Raw genomic sequence first — 10,733 nt, 5'->3', positions numbered from 1 at the left:
TATATAGAGGGCTAGATATTATCTTTTATTAGCTCAATACACATAACTCAGAAAGCAAGTATCAAGACCATAAGCAACAGGGAGCATTAAGCCATAAAGACCAGAGAGCAACAGACAGCATCCTCTACATACTGTACAGCCAAAACACACTTATCTCTACAAATGATGCTGTGGTGTTCATGTTTCAGATTGAACACCACATATTCAGAAGCACCTCCCTTTAGGCAGTGTGGCTTATAACTATAAGTCAGAACAGGGCCTTTGCAAGCCTATGGGATCTCATTTCTTTATAAAGAATATTGATTTCTTACTTGTTACTTGAAAAAATAAAAAAGTTGCACATTTACATGTGGTTACATCCAGCCTTCAAGAGACACTGTGGAAATTCAAAAGCAGACAAGGACTGACGTTTCCCATACATGAACAGAAAGCTTTGCCAATTCATAGTGCCTACAATAGGCTCAGGGCTGCAAAAGCGAGCGTGCTGCAATTCTACTCTCTGTGCTTCAATTAAACAATGATGTGCAATCAATAGAAGCCTTCCAGGGATCATTTCACTGATACTAAGGTTAAAGAAGCAGGAAATAAAAAACAGGTTTTATCCTGGGAAAGGCCAGCAGAGCACAGCAGCTGTGCTGGCCTCCAGCATCACGTCTGTAGAAGGGAATGAAGGGACTCGGGTGGTGCTGCTCCAGTACTGAGTGCTGCAGTGAGCTGAACATAATTCTTTTCACCAGCTCATTATTAGATCCTGCATGGTGACAGAACCAGGCGGTAGGCAAGCAGGTCAGTAGTTGTGGCTGAGTCATCTCAACACTGCTACTGATAGAAATGCAGGGGAACATCCCCACTGCTGCTCTACAAACACTCCCTGCTCTTCGTGCCACATAATCCAGCTCTGCTGTAAGGTAATGTTCAGAAACCTGCTACAAAATGTGCAAAATTACCATTCTAGCATAGGAAGCTCATTCCCATCTCATCTCGAAGAAGCTGGCTCAGCATTTTGCAGCATGGAATTATGATGGTTTTGCTGCATCCAGTGGGAGTTTACATTGCCTTTCATTCATTTCAAAAGTCCCACCACCTGTGCTCGTTAATACATTAAATGAGAACATCATTGCTGGCAATGCAGTCTCATCATGTTTATCCAACTCTTCTAAACACTGTTCCCAGCAGGCTCCATACACGAGTGCAATTCAGAGCAGTAGTGGCCCTGCAGTGCACACCAGCAGCACGCACACAGCTACTGAGATGAGCCTGAATCGGGCCCAAGGAAACACCACACTGGATTTTAATCTTTTGTTCTGTTGCAGGGATTTGCTTGCAGAAAGAGCAAGGAGTACATACATTTGGACTAAGGCTCAGTACAAAGCATCCTTGTTTCTCAAGTGTTCACTAGGAAAAGCCAAGCTTTCTCTTGGGGGGTTCTATGCTGCAGTGCCAAGTACCCAGCATTTAAGCCCAGGATGGATCAGGCCTTGTGTAACACTGCTCCAATGCAGCCCTGGCCTGCTGCTGATCCCAGTGGTTCTCAGTGCAGAGCCTCCAGTAGCTGTGCAGCACTGCCCAGGCCTCCAGTTCATGAGCACAGGCAATCTGCACAGAGCTAACATTTAGTTTTTCTGAACTCATAAGCCACGCTGAAATCTGAAGCCTGAACTAACGCAGTAAATGTGTGCCAAGAGGCCGGCCTGCCTCGCTGTGCTGTTCCTTGGGTCCTCCCAGCATGATTGGATCCAGACACGTGATTTACCCGCACTGCAACAGGGGGGAAAGGAACAGAGGGGCTGGGCTGGCTGCAATCACAGTGCTACAGATAGGGACTGGAGCAGAACCCAGCACACACTGCTAGCTGTGAGGCATTCTGCCAACTAGCATGCATGTGGCCACCATGCAAGGACCGTTACAGCAACCACGGCCATGCAACAAGCAGGGACAGCCTCTGCACGGCCCCTGAGCTGCCTCCATCAGCACGTCCACACCAGTGCTGGGGAACTGCGGCAGTGAGAAATCAGGGAAATGTGATTTCTGCATCATGGCAAAGCTTGCTTTTCATTACACTAAAGCTGAATGCAGTTTTAATGAGCTTTTCTAATTGTTTCCTTCATTAACCTCTTTCATTCCAAAGAGGATAAATGCAAATTGCATCAGTCCTATTCAGAAAGGAGGCACGGTGCAGGAGTTAAGCCTGTGGGAGTTATGCACCTACAGAAGATAAGCAGGACAAGGCTGACAGCCCAGACAGAGCTGAGCATGCATTCCTTCAGACTGCTGTACATACTGGAGGTCATTTAAGCAGAACTTTACCACTTGATCCATGTTGCATGATTCCTATCAAAGACTCACAGCAATTACTACTGCTGCTTAACATTTCCACCATGAGAATAGCTCAATCTGGAAGTACTCATCAGACAACATAAAAGGCATGATGAAGATCCAAAGGTGTCTGAGATGCAGCTCTGAAGCACCTCAGAAATTCCCAGCTGATCAAAAGCGGGTAAATGAAGGTCTGCAAAAACCTCTTGGTCGGCTGCAGGCAGGGAGCAGCTTGCTTCTATTGCAGCAGCACAGAGCTCCACAGATAACGTGCTGCAGTCAGCTGCAGCCTGCAGTTCCAGCCCTATAAAGCAATCTGCTCTACTCAATACGATTATACCATGTTACATACATCTTAATTTCATGTGGGAAAAGCGAAATGGGAAATTCCCATTTCTCTAGGATGCCTTGCAAGGTAGCAACCACTGCCATGACCACCAATGAAGGACGCATTTGTCCTCAAACCAAGAGCACGCACACTTAGCAAGCTCCATCAATCGCAAAGAAACAATCCGTGCCTCGTGGGATTACAGGCAGGAGAAAGGAAAAGTGAGTGGACTGCTGGCTCCCTGCTGGATGCACGCTATGTATACACGCTGCAGACCAAGGGGAGAAGGAGAGCACATGCCACACGTGGCTGCAGTGATATAAAAGATGTTGCTACAAGTTTTGCTTTGCTTTCACTAAGACAGAATGTCAGAAGTTTCCTGGCCGTGCTCCTGGCGCTGACACGCAGTGCTGTGCTATTGGGCTCCTTCATGTGGCAAACCAGCGCCAGCGACCACAAGCATTTCACCTATGTGAGGTCTGAAAATAAAATGCTGGGAAACACCAGGCTTTACATAAACATCCACCCTAAAGCAGCCCTCACTGAGAACGGGTAGGGGAAAAAACAACAAAAACAACAAACCACACCATGACAACCCTGTACCTATGTGACATCACATATAATACCCAGAAATACTCTCCCTCTCTTCAAAGCACATTTTACTGATGCAAAGGAAACTGAGATGTGTACCAGCACAAACAGAAGCTATGGCATGCACTGGTTCCTTTGTTAGAGCACCCTGTGTGCTGCTCAACACCAAATGGCTGCTGCTAAGGACAAGAAAAGTGACTTGGAAGGGAGACAGGAAATTGTGCTGGATTTATGCTGTAGAAAAGCACTGCGACAAAGTGGAGAAAGCATATCTATACACACACATTTATTTATATATATATAAATAAAACACCATTCCAGTCCATTGTGCAAAAGGCAGTAACCAGAGCAGAAAGCTGCAGAGTGCTACATGAGCTGTCATCAGCAAGTCAGTCCACCTCAGCTGACCTCACTGTTCCACGATGCCCCAAACCTTGCTGTCCTGAGTGCTGTGAGCATTAAATACGACAGTAGCATTGCTATGTTCATCCCTGCTACTAACAGTGTTGAGATGCAGGTTGATCAAGAAACGCTTTATGAAATGCTTCATTGAAAATAACACTTGTTGCAATTTGCATCAGACCAGAAAGGCAGGTCTGGGGTTCCACTCACAAAATAATAAAAAACAAAGTTCACCATAACCCCTTTGCTGCAGCTGCCACTTTTTCCTATTAAACTCACAGCCCCTGTTACTACACTTCTGCCTCATTATGCAAAGGGACACAGCTGTATCCCAAACCTGCAGTTAGCTCCAGAATCAGTGAATTGCTCAGGTTCAAACATGGACAACCAGCTCTTTAAGTACAGCAGCAAGAGTTGTGATGGAACTGAATTGCGTCATTACTAGCTAAAATTTGACCAAGGATTCCCCAAAAAGTCCTCTTAAAAGAGATATTAAACCCTCCCACAACTTCTCTGAAAACAATTTCTTGTTCCTACCAAGTGCAAATAGTTCACCCTGAATAATAGCATGTTTATTTCCATGCACAAAGTCCCAAAGACACGCTGTGTTTCTCAGCTCAAGTGAGAATCTGCCTTCAGCCATTACCACTGCCAGTTAGTGCAAAGGGCAAGACAGACACATCTCACCCTTTGGGCAATGTGTGGGGTAAAGATGAACATTTCAGGTCATGATCAATGCATAGAGATGTGCCCATTAGCTCCCATTACAGCTCTCTTCTGTTGTCATTTAAGGGAAGAGCAAATTGCTTGCATCTATGAAACTGAAGTTCCCAGTAAGTCATACAAACACACTCCCTATTTGTGTGATGTTTTGAAACAGTCTGAAATGAGGAGCCTTGGACAACATGAAAGACTCACCGGGTTACCCAATATCAAACTAAATTTGGTTAGAAGGAGTTAAGGGTTTACTTCACTAACCTAACCAGGTATCTGAGCCCCGGAGATCTGCCCATGGACAGAGAGGCAAACTATCAAACATAAGAACTGCCACCTCTCATTGGCATTTCTCCAGAAGCAAGATGCTCTAATTGCTATGAGTGCTGCACAACAGCAGAGCAGTGAGCTCCCAGCTGAGGACTGCTGCTTTGTGGTGCTCCTCTGGGACCACGCAGAGCCCAGCCCAGTGCTTTGCATAGCTGCAGATTTCCAAAGCCAACCGTGGTACCCAGCCCAAAACAAAACCCAACTGTAAAATGCTCAGAATGATTCCTCTCCCTATTTACATTTTAGTTTGCAGAACAAGCAAAAAAATCAATTTTCTCCATCTTTCATAAGAATCAGCTAACTCTGTGGTCTCTGCTAGGAATAACCATGGGAAGGACTGTGCTCCAGATGATTACTTTGCTGAACTGCAGCTGTCTGAAGCAGCAAGGTAGGCAAAGGTGAGAGCAATAAAATTGCCTTCCAATTGAAAGTGAATGACAATGAACATTTGGAGGGAACGTCATGAAACCAAACAAGCAGCTCTGTAAAGCTGTCTAAGCTGTCATGGAAGACTATGCACTACTCACCCTTCCTTTATAATGAAATAATAATAATAATAATAAAATCATCCAGCATTTCCTGTTCCCCTCCCTACCCCAGATTTTATATTTTAAGTAAGCAAGACCTGTAAGAACTCTGCTGTAACATCTCCTTGGGTAGCACTGCCTGCATTCCAAACGAACAAGTTAATTGCACTGAGGCTACAGGAGGAGTTCTGGAAGAGCAAAAACAAATCCATTTTATTCTCTTAAGTCTAAATACACATCACAGAGCAGGCATGTACCTGTCACCATGGCAATTTAAAGTCATTCTATTTGTTTTCTTTACACATCTCTTTAGGCACAGGCAGCACAGCTGCTGGGTTTTAAGAGTGCTTCATTCATTCTGAAGGTTACTGCAGTCCTAAAGTAATGAGATTTTCAGCATTTGCTATTTCTCTTTCAATCGCACTCTTGATCTGACCAGATTTAACACAGAAATCCCATTTAAGTCTAACCCATAAAGTCCAGAGAAATATCTGTGATTCTCAGTAAAATAATCTGTTGCTTTTGTGAAGAGATGACCGACGGGTCTGTGAGTCAATGGTGAAGCTCAGAATCCTCAGCTCCCTGATGAAGGCCATGTGGACACTTCAGTGTATTTGCTCCTCCTGGAACAAAGCGACTCAACGCAGACACAAGGCGAGGCAACAGTGCAGAGCTCCCTGCAAACACACCTCTACTACTGCTGGCCACTGCCACTTAATGAGGAGAAAAGCTGAAAACCAGTAATGGTGACTTTTAAACAGAACCAAAGGAAACTGAGGCCAGAAAGCACGGAGCTTATCTGCAATCTCTATAACCACCAAAAAGATGGAACAACCCATCAAAGTGCTCAGTCTCAGCTTTCAGTAAGGCACAATATGAGCTTAGATACAGGAAGGCTGGTTTCCAGCTTAGCAGCCACCCTGAGCTTACCACTCACTCACCTTGCATGCTCCAACAAAATCCCTTTATATTTATTTTATATCCATCATGCTGAGCACTGCAGATACACCCATCAAGCCACTCAATCTCATGCAGTTTAACACGATCTAATCTGTTCCTATGCTGTAAGAGACACTTTCTTTCTCCTCTCTGCCTTTCTTTCCCCTCAACCATTTCCTCTTAACACCACCCCATGTGCCAATAGCAAACAACTGCCGAACTGATGTAATGAGTTTCTCTTTTGGTTGTAGAACAATGTCAGGCAGCCCAGTGCCTTGGCCTCACCTACCACATGGCAGCACGAGCCCAGCACAAGTGAGGCATGAAAACATGGATGGAAATCCCAAGGAGGAAGGAAAGAAGGAAGTACCAGCAGAACTGCTGTAGATTTGTGTCAGGCTATTAAGGAAAGCACATGTAACCACAGACTCTGATTTAAGCATCACATGATCCAAACTTTGCCTTCTCCTTTCTGAAAAGAAAATACAATTCATTATGAGAAAAGCTCTGCTCTTTATCAGGGAAGTCCTACCAGCCATCATGCTGATGCTTTGAGGCTGGAAATTTTCAAAAGATTCTGAAACTGAGAAGTCACAGTTCTTGAGAGAAGCAACAAGAGTGAGGCAGATAGCTGAGAAAGGACAGTGCATTAAAAAAAAGTTAAGGTTGACACTTGTTGCAGGCATGGCACTCCGCTTCTTGCCACCACTTAGCTGGAACTGCACACACAGTAAAGGATTTGTTCCTCAATGAGAGCTGCCACTGGGATTTGCCTAACACTGCATATCATCATACCTGGAATGAGGCTTCAACACAGCTAGACAAGATTTCAAGTGGGCAAAGAGCGTGTAGAGGCAAGTGCATCTATTTAAAACAAACACTACCAGCAGCATCAGGCAAAACCACAACTGATGCATAGCTACGCCTCTTAGAAGCGCCAAGCAAAGGAGCTGCAGTGTTTCTATCGAGCTCAGCTGCACAGGGCTTCCCTTCATGCACCAAGGCTCCCTGCCATGCACAGACAGATGCTCCAATGGGGATTTCACCCATCTCCTTTGAAGAATGCAATGATCACAGAAAAGTTGGGGCCAACTCTGGGATTCCTGTCTGTGCAGCAGCACACACAGCCACACACACAAATTCCTCCTCTCCTGGTCCTGCAGACATCCCATCCACCTGGGGCACTGCACAGCTCGGAGCAGCAGCGCATGGAGAGCAGCCAGGCAGGTGGGGGAGAACACAGCAGCCCAGGGCTCAGCAGGAAAGCTGAAAAGGAAGAGATAGCAGGAGCCCAGCCCAGTGAACATCAAAATGCTGCCCTGGTTCACATATATTTTCTTTAAAAGCGTGCAGAAAATAGCTTGTTTTTTTTTTTTTTGTGAGGTTCAAACAGCTTGATGTTGTCAGGAGAGCTTCCACCAAAGCACCATGCTGTGCAACTTGAAAAAACAATCACTTATTCTGCACAGCTTCCCTACAATCTCTTAGAGACTCTCTAGCAAATCTTTTAATTGCTGTCACAGAGCAAACTGACAAAACGAGCATCGACACTGTCAAAACAATAGCAGCTAATTTTTCAAGTGAGAACGTGCCAAGTTGTTCTGCACTGGAGAGTTGATAGTGAAGAATCTAGAGCTATATTTTTATTTTCACATTCCTTACATCTCTTTAATAACATTCAGATTTTACTATTTGAAAATTATTTGAGATGTCAAGCACAGCTTTACTTCAAAATTCACAGAATCCTGTAATTGAAGAATATCTGGAGTTGGAAAGGACCAAAATCTCCTGTTTCTGCACAAGGCAGAAAAGGAAAATACCCTAAGGTATTGCAGTTGCCTTTTTTTCATTTGTGTATGTAATGAAATACTACAGCGTGGTCAGGGAGTAAATTCAGTAAGAAAACAAGATCTCTTAGGGAAGAGCATCACTGTGATTGCTGAGAAGGGTACATCAATCAGGGAACAGAGGGCAGCAGAGGGGTTCATCCTGCCTGGGGAGCTCACCTTATGGATGGGTCTTTTCCAGATCCAACCATCCCCAACACTGCAGCACAGGTCTCACAGTAAAGCTGCTGACTCCAATACCGAAAATATCTACCTGAAGCAGCTGCCATCTCCTCCACAAGGCTATTGGAGCACAAAGAAGGAATCTGCAGTTTCAAGACCCGGCCTTTCTGAAAATCCTCCAGCAGAAGCCCCTGTAAGCCAGCTGGGAATGGCTTTTCATGCGCTTCAATACCTGCAAAAAACCTGAAGGATATTCTTGAAAAACAGTCACTACCACTTCTCTTTGAACTCAGTGGAGCACCAGTCAGCCCTCACCTGACTGGGGATGAACTCACGTTTTAAAAAACAAAACAGAAATAACAACTAAATATGAACGCTTAAATAGAACTTAATCCAAACGTGGATTAAGTTTAACATAAGTGGTGATTTATAATCAGATTAAGATATGTAGGATGATCTCACAAATCAAGCCTTGGTACAGTCTGAAGAGTATAATTAACAGGTTTTAATAACAAATCCCATTAAGGCAGATTTTTGGTACGTGGGTCAGTGACTCAGTGAAAGCCCATCACACAGCCAGCCTTGTTAAGCACCCATCACACAACAGCAGTTCCTGGGTGCCTAGCGATCAGGAACAGAGAAACAAAGAGGTGATGCTATAATTGTACCTCACTCAGTTTCACATTTCAAAACATTGGAGTCAGCTTCAAAATATGCCATTCACTCCACATGGGCAGCACCGGGCACAGGGCTTGCTATCAGAAGATGAATTCCTTTTTGCCTCCCACTCCTCTACAAGAGCAGGCTGCAGCTCAGCAGCACAGAGTGGAGATGAGCTGCGTGCAGCCAGCCTGCAGCATCAGAAGGGCTGTTTGCTCTGCCAGTGCTAACATGGGCATAACCATCTTACCTGCACCCATAAATATTGGATGTGACATTACACCATCTAAATGAGTCCATAGCACTAACCGTTACAGCAGTCCTTTTATCACTATGGGTGGAAGGTTTTATTTTTATTATTTTTAAGCTCTCTGGAAGGTGAATTCTGGCCCCACTTCTCCCAGCCACAGAGGCTGCTCTGTTCCTGTGAACTCCTCACTGTAAACAACCTCACGTCTCTGAGCAAACTGCTAAGGTAGAGCAAACTCCTTTCCTGTGCAGGTCATACGGTCAGCCACGTCCTACCCCAGCACCACCACACTCCTCAGCTAACGTCTCCCATGGGTGGTGCCTCCCAGTGCAAAAACAGTGGAGAGAAATAAGCAGCAGCACCACTTTGCAATGTATGAACTCTTCCCACCAAGGCTGGCTGGCAGCAGCAGCAGGCAGCACTTCTGTTTAGATCGGGCTGGCTGCCAGCACCAGAAAGTTTCGCTATCAGCACTGCAGATGACTGATACGATCTGTAACACACAGCAAACCTATTATGTTGTTTTGTTGTGTGTGTGGTTGTATACATAAAAATAAGGGGTAGTTAAGGAGCTGCGTGTCACACAAGGGCTCTACACACTGCTGCTGCCATCATCATTGAAGCCATTTCTTCACCAACTAATAAATATCTGATCTTCAGAGAAAATGTAAATTATGTGCAACATTGTGGGGGGAGGGACAACATCTCTCTCCTCTTCCAGCCTCCTAACTGCAGAAATCCCTTCCCACGTTAAGCAGATCATGCTAGAGTACTACCAGTACTGCACTTTTAATTTGAAAAAGCCTGAAAACTGTCAGTATCTGTGATAGCAAAGAGGCTAAGAAACACCATTTCAGCTTCAAAGAAAGGTGGATGGCTTTCATGAACTTACCTCTAACGCTGTCATTTCTGAATTTTCATTATAAATATTTTCCTAACGATTGGTCACCTATCAGCCTTGTGTTTTGAGCCACTTGTACACCAGCATTACCTTTTAAAAGGGTAGGTGCCCAGAATAAGTCTTAAACTTAAAACTCCCATGGGTCATAACCCCACTGGCATGTTTTAAAGCCTTGGATCTTAGAAAGCCTCTCCCACCCAGAGACAGCTCACAATTCCTAAAGCGGCAGGGTGACCTCAGAGCCCCAGGCTCAAGAGGAAAGAGTCCACCAGCAGCACGCACAGCCTCACTGGAGCTTTGGATGCACCCTACACAGAAGGCAGTGCCCAGGGTATCAGTCCTGTGTCACCACTCAGCAGCCAGTCTGATCCACCGCCGCCTGCAGACACGTGTGCCGCATCAATAACATCACCTGCAGCTGGAAATAAACACAGATGACCAACCAACCACTCCCTCCTCCCAGCCTCCTTCACGCCAATAAATCTCAACCTGCCTGTTTGAGCAATGTTTAATCATAAACAGTTTTGAACGTGCTCCAGCACATAAACAAAGGTGAGTAGGAGAAAAGCGAGGAGCCCAATCCATGCTGCTGAACCAGGGAGCAGTGCCAAGCAGGAAACTGCTGAGGAACGGGATGCAAGCACCTGGCATTCATTTAAACAACCACCATGCAACATTAAAGCACACAGAACTGCGACCACAGGAGGTTTTCAAGGACTAAATGCATTAACATTCTTGCTTCTCTTAAAAAGAAATAAAAAAAAAG

The sequence above is a fragment of the Meleagris gallopavo genome, chromosome 16 (assembly GCF_000146605.3).
Source record: "Meleagris gallopavo isolate NT-WF06-2002-E0010 breed Aviagen turkey brand Nicholas breeding stock chromosome 16, Turkey_5.1, whole genome shotgun sequence".
Taxonomy (NCBI): domain Eukaryota; kingdom Metazoa; phylum Chordata; class Aves; order Galliformes; family Phasianidae; genus Meleagris; species Meleagris gallopavo.
The sequence above is the reverse complement of the archived record's forward strand: the minus strand, read 5'-3'. Positions refer to the sequence as shown.